Below are 9,173 nucleotides of genomic sequence, written 5' to 3'. Positions count from 1 at the left end.
ATCCAAAAGAAGATAGACACACAAACAATGCCAATGATAATAACAAAAAATAACAGGAAGCAACAATTTCCTCTCCTTAATATCTCTTAATATCAGTGGACTCAATTTCCCAATAGAGAGACATAGGCTAACAGACTGGATATGTAAACAGGATCCAGCATTTTGCTGCATACATTAAACCCACCTCAGTGACAAAGACACACACTACCTTAGAGTAAAAGGCTGGAAACAATTTTTCAAGCAAATGGTCCTAAGAAACAAGCTAGAGTTGCCATTCTAAAACCTCCAGCCTGAGAACACAAAGGGAGGGACTCATGGCTCCACCTGTTTAGGTAGTTGAGGGTGGCCTTGTCAGGCATTAGTGGAAGTGAAGGGCCTTGGTGCCTGAAAGTTTAGATTCCCTAGTGTTGGGGAATTCGAGAGGAGGGAGGTGGGAATGGGAGGATGGTGGGAGCACACCAGCATAGAAATAGGAGGAGGGGGTATGGGATAAGGGGTTTTGGGGGGAAGTGGGAGAGGAGATAACATTGAAAGGTAAATAAATAAAATATCCAATTTAAAAAAAAACAGATAATGGGTCTGGCAATTGTAGTTGAGCAGTCGAGAATTTTTGTCAACAATTTATTATGGGGTTTTCATATAATCCTCAAAAACAAGGTATTGTGGAAGAGGCCCATGGAACTTTAAAAAGTTTGGTGAGACATACTGTTGCTAAGACAAAGAATGATGCCAACCTGTGAGCTTGCTGAGTGCCCTGACAAGGGTGACTGGGGAGCTGTATTGGAGATATGTTCCTGACCCACCTTTGCTTGACTATATCCCAGATGGGAAAAGCTGCTTTGCCTCAAGCTTTTAGACCTTGTGGGATAGAGAATCGAAAGGAGAAATTATGTCTCTTGTATTCTTCTTAAAGGTGCCCAGTTATTAGGACTCAATCATGTACTGGTCTAGAAATCAATCCAATATGGGAAATAACAGTCTACTTTTGGATGACTGGATCTGGACTTTGTCAGAGACATATTTGGAAGCTAGCTGTAGCTTGCTATGATGTTAGGATAGCAAGAGATAATGTTGGTACAGGATCTGGATTTCAAACAAGGGTTAGTGCATGTTTTAAGGCTCTTTTAATTGTCAAGCTAAAATTGTTTTTGTCTCTTCTACAGCATTTATTGTAAGTTACATTGACTGTATAATTTCCAATTATGTTACTGTGTTGAAACTTGGCATATCTGTTATGGGGGGGGTGGTTATCAAACAGCTTTTGTCTCACTGCGCTGAGTATTAGAAAACCTTGATTCTCTGAAAAAAGCTTAAATGTACTGGAAGAAGTGAGTTAGGCTTTAAGCAGAAGCAAGAGGGTAGCAGGCTTGATTATTGCTGGTATAACAGCTTTAATTCCATTAATTGCTAGCACCACTGCTTCTGCAATAGCATTGACACAAGGAGTTAAGACAACTATTTTTGTTAACCATCTAGCAAAAAAAATGTTACTAATGTATTGAGTATACAAAAGGTTTTATATAGGTATCTGGAAAAACGAATGATGCTCTATAATCCATTCAAATTATCTGAAGGAGGTTCAGGGTTCAAGAGTTAGGAACCATCCCAAGTGTCATGACAAATATCACTGGAGTAGTGTTACTTTTGAAATTTACAATGACTGTCATTATAATTAGACAAAAGTTCAAAGACACCTGTAGGATATTTGGCATAATGCTAACACCTCTCTGGATATGTTAACTTTGCATAGTGAAATTATGAATGTAAAGAATGCTGCTCTGTTGACCTTTGATGCTGCAGATAATGCTGATAAAATTATCCATGGCCTGAGCTCAGTATTTCCACTTTGGACAAACCTCAGGAATAGCATATATAGCTTGATCAGAGTAGCCCTTCTTGTCCTGGGAAGACATTTATTCCTGCCAATAGTGATAAAGCTTATCTTTAATAACATCAACATGTTGGCAGCCAAAGTACATGTCTTAAATCTGAAAATGGAACCCCAGACAGAGTTATTAAATTAACAGGCTGGCAAGCCAAGGACGTGTAAGATTCTGCACAGAGCCTTACCAACCTAAGACAGAAGTGCATTGCCTTTGATAATGCATATTCCATGACTGGTAAGGAAGGCATTCTTGTCAGAACGACCTGAGACAGACTCGGTCTTGTTAACGAAATAAAAAAGGGGAGAGGTGGAGAGCCTTTGGGGCTGCTTGGCAAGAAGCTGACATGGGCCAAGGACAAGGAAAGGGGCTGCTTGGTAGGAATATGACACTGGCCAAGGACAAGGAAGTAGGCTTCTGTAACCGCCCGTTCTGCTGCTCCGGTCTGAAGGTCAGGGCCTAGCAAGAGAGAGAGTGGGGACGGAGACTCGAAGAATGGAGACAAGACAGGGAGTCTGATCAAGTCTCTCAAGTCTCTTTATTGGAAGGAAATCCTGGGTATTTATACCCTTTACCACGTGCCTTGCCCTCCTGGACAAGCACAGCTGAAGGCACTATGTCATGTGCCTTGCAGCGTGGATATCACGTGCACCTAGCTAGCAGTGAGGAGACCACGTGTACCTAGCAGCATGGATATCACATGCACCTTCCAGCTGGTGGCACTAAACAGCAAAACAAGATATGTGAGAAAAACAAGATATTTATCAGAGTGTGCTCAGCTGTTGTAGGCTGTTGAAAACAAGTCCCTTGTCAGGGTATATGGCCTGAGATGGCTGCAAATATGATAGCCACTTTCAGCTAGGAGTCGGCGCCCAACAGGCTTCAAGCAGGAATCTGACATTAGACTAGAACAAAGAAGTAATTTCAGGTACAAGTCTAAATCATAGGCTACAACAAAGAAGTAATCTCAGGCAGGAATCTAAATAGTAGGCCAGAACAAAGAAGTAATTTCAGACAGGAATCTAAATTTTAAGCTAGAACAAGGAAAAAGGCTTCAGACATGAAAATGACCTTGGCCTAGGACAGGGATATAGGCTCAAATACTTTAGTCATCCTGAGAAGCCTTTAGAAACAGTGATCACAGGAGTGTTCACGTAACTGGATTTAATGCCTTGCTTTTTCTTTGACTATTTGTGTTTATTGTATTGCTTGTTCTTTGACTATTTGCATCTATTGTATTACTAGACCCTCACCCTAGAACTGACCTTAATACATGCATGTAATCAAAATGGTATAAAAGCATAAAGGAGGAGGGGGGTTGGAATAGGGGGTTCTAGGGAGGGGAAATGGGAAAAGGGGATGACATCTGTATTGTAAATAAATAAAATATCCAATAAAAAACTAACTTACACCTAAAAAATAAAATAAAAAAATTTCCTCAAATGTAACTGTGTAAAAAGCTTTATTTATTTATTTATTGTTTTAGTGTATATGGATAATTTGACTGTATATATGCATGTACACTACATGTATGCCTACAGCCCGTGGAAGCCAAAAGAGGGTATCAGATTCCCTAAAGCTGTAGTTTTTAGGGAGTTGTGAGCTGCTGTGTATGTGTTGGGAATTGAACCACTGTTCCCTGAAAGAGCAACCAGTGCTCTTAACCACTAAGCCATTCCTCTACTCCCTGGCTAAAGCTATAATAAAAACATCCTGTTCAATATCCTAAAATTCATAATGATGCCAGTCATTATGATACTCACCTTTAATACTAGCACTCAAGACATGGAGACAGAAAGATTTCTCTGAGTTCAAGGCCAGCCTGATTTACAAACTGAGTTCCTCCCTCCAACAGCAGAACTACATAAACCCAGTCTCAAAAAAAAAAATCATAATAAAGACAAAATATATTGTTGAGGGGGGATTCTTTTGTGCAATGTGTGGAAACTTCATCTATCAATAAAAGACTGCTAGTCTATGAGCTTAGGCAGGAAATGTTGAAGTGGAAGTTCTGGTATAGAGAGTAAATTTCTGGGATAGAGTGGAAGGCAAAGGAAAAAAATCACTCCAAACGCTGATGGAGATGGTTGAATGAACCTGAGGAGAGGTACTAACCGCAAGGCAGCAAATAGAAGAAATGGGTTATTAAGTTATGAAGTTTTGAAACAAACCCACATTTATGGCCTAGGCAATTATTCATAATTAATTCAATCTCACAGTTGGTATTTCTGTGAACATTGGTGTGGGAGGAAAGCTCATGGTTACAGATGGCATCCACTGTTAGGAATAAAATCCTAACTTAGAAAGAATCAGGCCCGACATACTACTGCCCTCCTCCCTCAAGCATATATAATTGACAAGGACTGCTAACACTATCAGACAAGATTAACTTCACAGAAGATATTCAGACCAACCATGAAGCAGACGCCACTCAAGCTTCCTTGAGCAGACACAAGACAAGACAAGACAAGACAAGCTTTCTGGAGAAGGTAGTCAAGTGCCTTGAAAGACACACTTCTAACCTCAGGTGAGCTACCTGCAAGTTGTGGAGTGATCCCCAGGCAGAAACATCAGCCATCACCCTCACATTGCTGTGCAGTTATTATTGAATTGTTGTGCTTCTATCAATCAGCCCTCAATCACTCTTGTTTGTTTGTTTTTTTCTTTTATTGGATGATTTATTTACATTTCCTATGTTGTCCCCTTACCCCATCCCCCACCACCCCCTCGGAACCCCCAATCCCCTCGCCCCTCCTCCTTCTTCTCTGTGGATGTAACCTCTATCTACACCCCCCCACTCCCACCTCCCCACCCTCAAAATTCCCACCCCCTGGGGCATCCAGCCTTCATGAGGTCAAGGTTCTCTTCTTCCACCTATGCCCAGCAGGGCCCTCCACTTTTACATATTCAGCTGAAGCCCTGGATCCCCCCCTAAGTGCTCCCAGGCTGGTGGTTTAGACCCTGGGAGCTGTGGTTGGTTGGTATTGTTGCTCTCCTCATGGTGCCACAAACCCTTTTAGCTCCTTCAGTCTTCACTCTAACTCCTCTATTGAGAACCCCATGATCAGTTCAATGGCTAGTTGTGAGCATCTGCCTCTGAATATGTCTGACTCTTGAAGGCCTCTGAGGAGATATCCATATCAGGCTCTTATCAGCATGCACTTCCTGTCTTCCACATCAGCATCTACCTTTGGTGATTGCACATGGGATAGATACTCAGGTGGGGTGGTCTTGAGACGGCCCCTCCTTCAGTTTCTGTCCCTCACTTTGTCTCCATATTTGCTCCCTTGAGTATTTTGTTGCTCCTTCTAAGAAGGACCGAATCACCCTCACTTGGTCTTCCTTCTTTATGGGCTTCATGTGGCCTGTGAGTTGCATCTTGGGCATTTCAAGGTTCTAGGCTAATATCCAATAATCAGTGAGTGAATACCATGTGTCTTCTTTTGTGATTGGCTTACCTCACTCAGGATGATAATTTCTAGTTCCATCCATTTACCTAGGAACCTCTCGAATTCATTGTTTTTAATAGCTGAGTAATACTCCATTGTGTAAATATACCACATTTTTTGAATCCATTCCTCAGTTGAAGGACATCTGGGTTCTTTCCAGCTCCTGGCTATTATAAATAAGGCTGCTATGAACATAGTTGAGCATATGTCCTTGTTATATGTTCGAGCATCTTCTGGGTATATGCCTAGGAGTGGTATAGCTGGATCCTCGGGTAATGCTATGTCCAATTTTCTGAGGAACCGCCACACTGATTTCCAAAGTGGTTGCACCATCTTGCAGTCCCACCAACAATGGAGGAGTGTTCCTCTTTCTCCACACCCTCGCCAGCATCTACTATCACCTGAGTTTTTAATCTTAGCCATTCTGACTGGTGTGAGATGGAATCTCAGGGTTGTTTTGATTTGCATTTCCCTGATGACTAAGGATGCTGAACCCAACACAATAAAACTCACTCGTCCACTGGGCTTTAGAAAGGACTCAGAGGTTAAAAGCATTGTCTGCTGTTTGTAAAGACTCACTTTGACATCCCAGCAGCCTTACAGGGACATTCAATCTGTAATCTCAACTCCAAGACATCCATGTCTCTCTTTTGTTCACTGTAGGTATCCAAACACACATGGTGCAAAGGCATACATGCACAGAAAACATCCTGATAAAAGAAAAACAAACAGAAACCTCATTGAATCACCAAGCTACAATTTGTTGCTTCACAACTTTGGTTTTCTTTGGTTCCTTATCTGAGATAAATAGATGTTTATCATCTTTTCCACATGAATAGTGTCACACATCAATGCTGAACATGGGTCACACAGTAGTTTTCATTTTTTTCATATATTCCTGATTTTTAGAACATCTATAGTGATTTCAAAATTTGATTCTCTAGTTCCCACTTCCTCAACAGTGTATGACCTCCTTTCCCCACATTTATGTCAACATTAGTTATTTCTACACATGATGGTGACCATTCTGCCTATGGTAAGATGGAAGGAAGCTTACTAAAGTGTTGGTTTTCTTTTCCCAAAAATCTATAGAACCTTTTGTTTGTTTTGGTTTACATTGGATTTGTTGCTGGTGCTTATTTCCTTTATTTTTGTTTTGCTTTGGTAAGTTTTGCTTTGTTTTGTTTTACTATTTTAATTTTAAGATTATAATATAATTAGATTTCCCCATTTCTGTTCCTCCTGCCAAATTCTCCCATCTACCCATCTCCGTTCTCTTTCAATTCATGGCCATTTATTTCATTATATGATATTGCATGTATGTATGTATATATACATATATGTGTTCCTTAGTATAACCTACTCAGTCCACATCATGTTATTTATATTATGTCACTAAGGCTGGTCACTTGTTATTGGATAAACAATTAGAATACTCATCTATTGGAGAGATTTCTGTTCCCAGTATTTCTAAGTTGCCCATAGTTCTGTGTGTAGGGCTGAGCCATTGTGAGTGTCTCCCCATCCACGTGGGGATGTCCATTGTCTTTCTAAGCTCTCATTTTGACATCCACATCAGTGAGATTTTATGACTGTATCTTCTGGTATTACTAGAAAAAAACAATCTCACAGCAAACTCCCTAATATTTCTATCCTCTCTTCAAAAATGTTCCTGGAACCTTAGGTGCAGGAGTATTTTGAAGATTTATCCACTGGACAAGGCCTCCAGAATTCTGTATTTTGATTAGTTGTTTTTTGTAGTGGTCTCTGTCTATTGTAAACAGAAGTTTCATGATGAGGAGTGAAGACTGTACTTATTTGGGGATGCAAGGAACAATGTTTAGATTTTTGTGAGGTATTCCACAGGTTTAGTCAAGTGGTTTTAGGTTCTCCTCCAAGATTCATGACTTCAACAGCAATGAGTAGGTAGTGAGGTTTCTAGGACCAGCCATGGTTTTTCCTTTTCTTCAGAATGTCTTAAGACCAATTAGAGAGCTGTTGGTTGCCACCAAGGTGTGCTTGCCACTTCTGCACCCTTAGAGTTATCCTGCCATAATGCCATGGGGATCTTTGATGTGGTTCATAGGCATCATACCTGTGTAAAACTATTGGTTAGCTTCCTTATTTGGAAGCTTGAATGTGCTTCTGGTATCATAAAAGGAGGAATTTGCTTTATTTTGGGAAAAACTCTCTCTGTATATTGCCACCTATCTGAACTCACTATGTAGACCAGGATGACCTTGACCTTGAGTTCCCCTTGCTTGTGCCTCCTGAGTGCTAGGTTTGAAAGCTTACATGACCTTACCCAGCTATCCATAACTTTTCTTATCATGTCTTGACAATTACTCAAGGTAACTGTGCAACCTAACTGATAGACATGAGTAATGAAGTGGATCTTATTTCTACTATTCAACTTATTTGGAAACAGAACTACAAGTAGCAATGAGACTGAAGCTGTAACAAAAATCCCTCTGCCACCACATAAGATGTCCCCAGGAGCAGACTGACAGGAATCTAGCAAAACTTCAAAGATCTAACCACAAAGCTACTTAAATATTTCTTGACACAACCAAGGAAGACTTCTTGACAGTATTACCTGTTATAAAACCAGGTAAGATACAACCAAAAAGAAATTACAGACAGATGTGGTCATTTAATGTTTGAAATTATTAGCTATTTCCCACATGCATGCACACTCACACAAACATGAACACACAGAATGCATGAGTATGTGTCTGTGTGTGCTCTGTGTGTGTGTGTGTGTGTGCGTGTGTGTGTGAAATACTGCTCACTCTCATCTCCTACCACTCAGCTATTCTGGTCCACAATTCCAACAATTCTCTGTTGTATTCATATCTAGTCATATTGCCTGGGATCCACTGAGATTAACCAAAGCCATTTGTGAGACCATGGGTTTGGAGCTATGTGCTGGAGCTTGATTTGCTCAGCAGAAGATAACAACTAAAGGCAGCAAGTCTAATTCTAGAATCTATCCATATCTGTGAATGTATTTTTTATTCCCCAAAGTGATTGGTCTCTCCAAGGCTTACTACTTCCATCTACTAACCTAGACCTAGACCTGGATGCTTCTAGCCTCCATACAATCCAATCTAGGCCTAGAATATTTTCAGCTTCTGAGATTTGCTGCTGAATAATCTCACCAATTCTTAGGTTTTTTGCTGATCTCTTGCTGGCTGGTTCTACTCAGCTGTTCTGGCTCAAGCCCTTCTCCAAACTCACTGATTCAATCTAGCATCTCCCTTTCTTGGCCTCTACTGATTGCCTCTGCTTAGCGTCATATTAATTTTGGGAATATGTTCTGATCTTCTGGCTCCTTCTCATTCTCTGACTTGTTCTCTCTTCACCGGTGTGCAACTTGTTCTCTCTTCGTCTTGTCTCTGTAAACCTCTCCCAGTAAAAACTGCCTCCTTCCTCTCTCACTGCCCCTTACATATCTTCCTTTTCTTCCCTCTTCTCGTAAGAGTTGGGAATATCCTATTCTGTCAGATCTTTCTCTGATTACTCACTTTGTCTATCCATCAATTAGTCATCACTTTCAAACATGAGTGCTTCCTTCTACAAACTAACTTTACCTTCATTGTTTTGGATTAAAAGGGTGTAGTAAGGGTGTGTCTGTATTCCAGCCAGCCAGAGGGATTAGTGTGTGTTAAGGGCAGAGTCACACTATAGCACAATCTCAGATTCAGAATGTGATCAAATATCCTGCAACACTTGTTTGGTTTGACAATGTAGCCTTACAAACACTTAAAAGAGTTAATAAGCTAATTAGACCAACGCATTTTCTTTTGGCTTTAATTTTAAGCATTAGTGCTTTAATGGC

The sequence above is a fragment of the Grammomys surdaster genome, unplaced genomic scaffold (assembly GCF_004785775.1).
Source record: "Grammomys surdaster isolate TR1022 unplaced genomic scaffold, NIH_TR_1.0 327, whole genome shotgun sequence".
In the NCBI taxonomy this organism is placed as follows: domain Eukaryota; kingdom Metazoa; phylum Chordata; class Mammalia; order Rodentia; family Muridae; genus Grammomys; species Grammomys surdaster.
Note: the sequence above shows the minus strand (reverse complement) of the source record.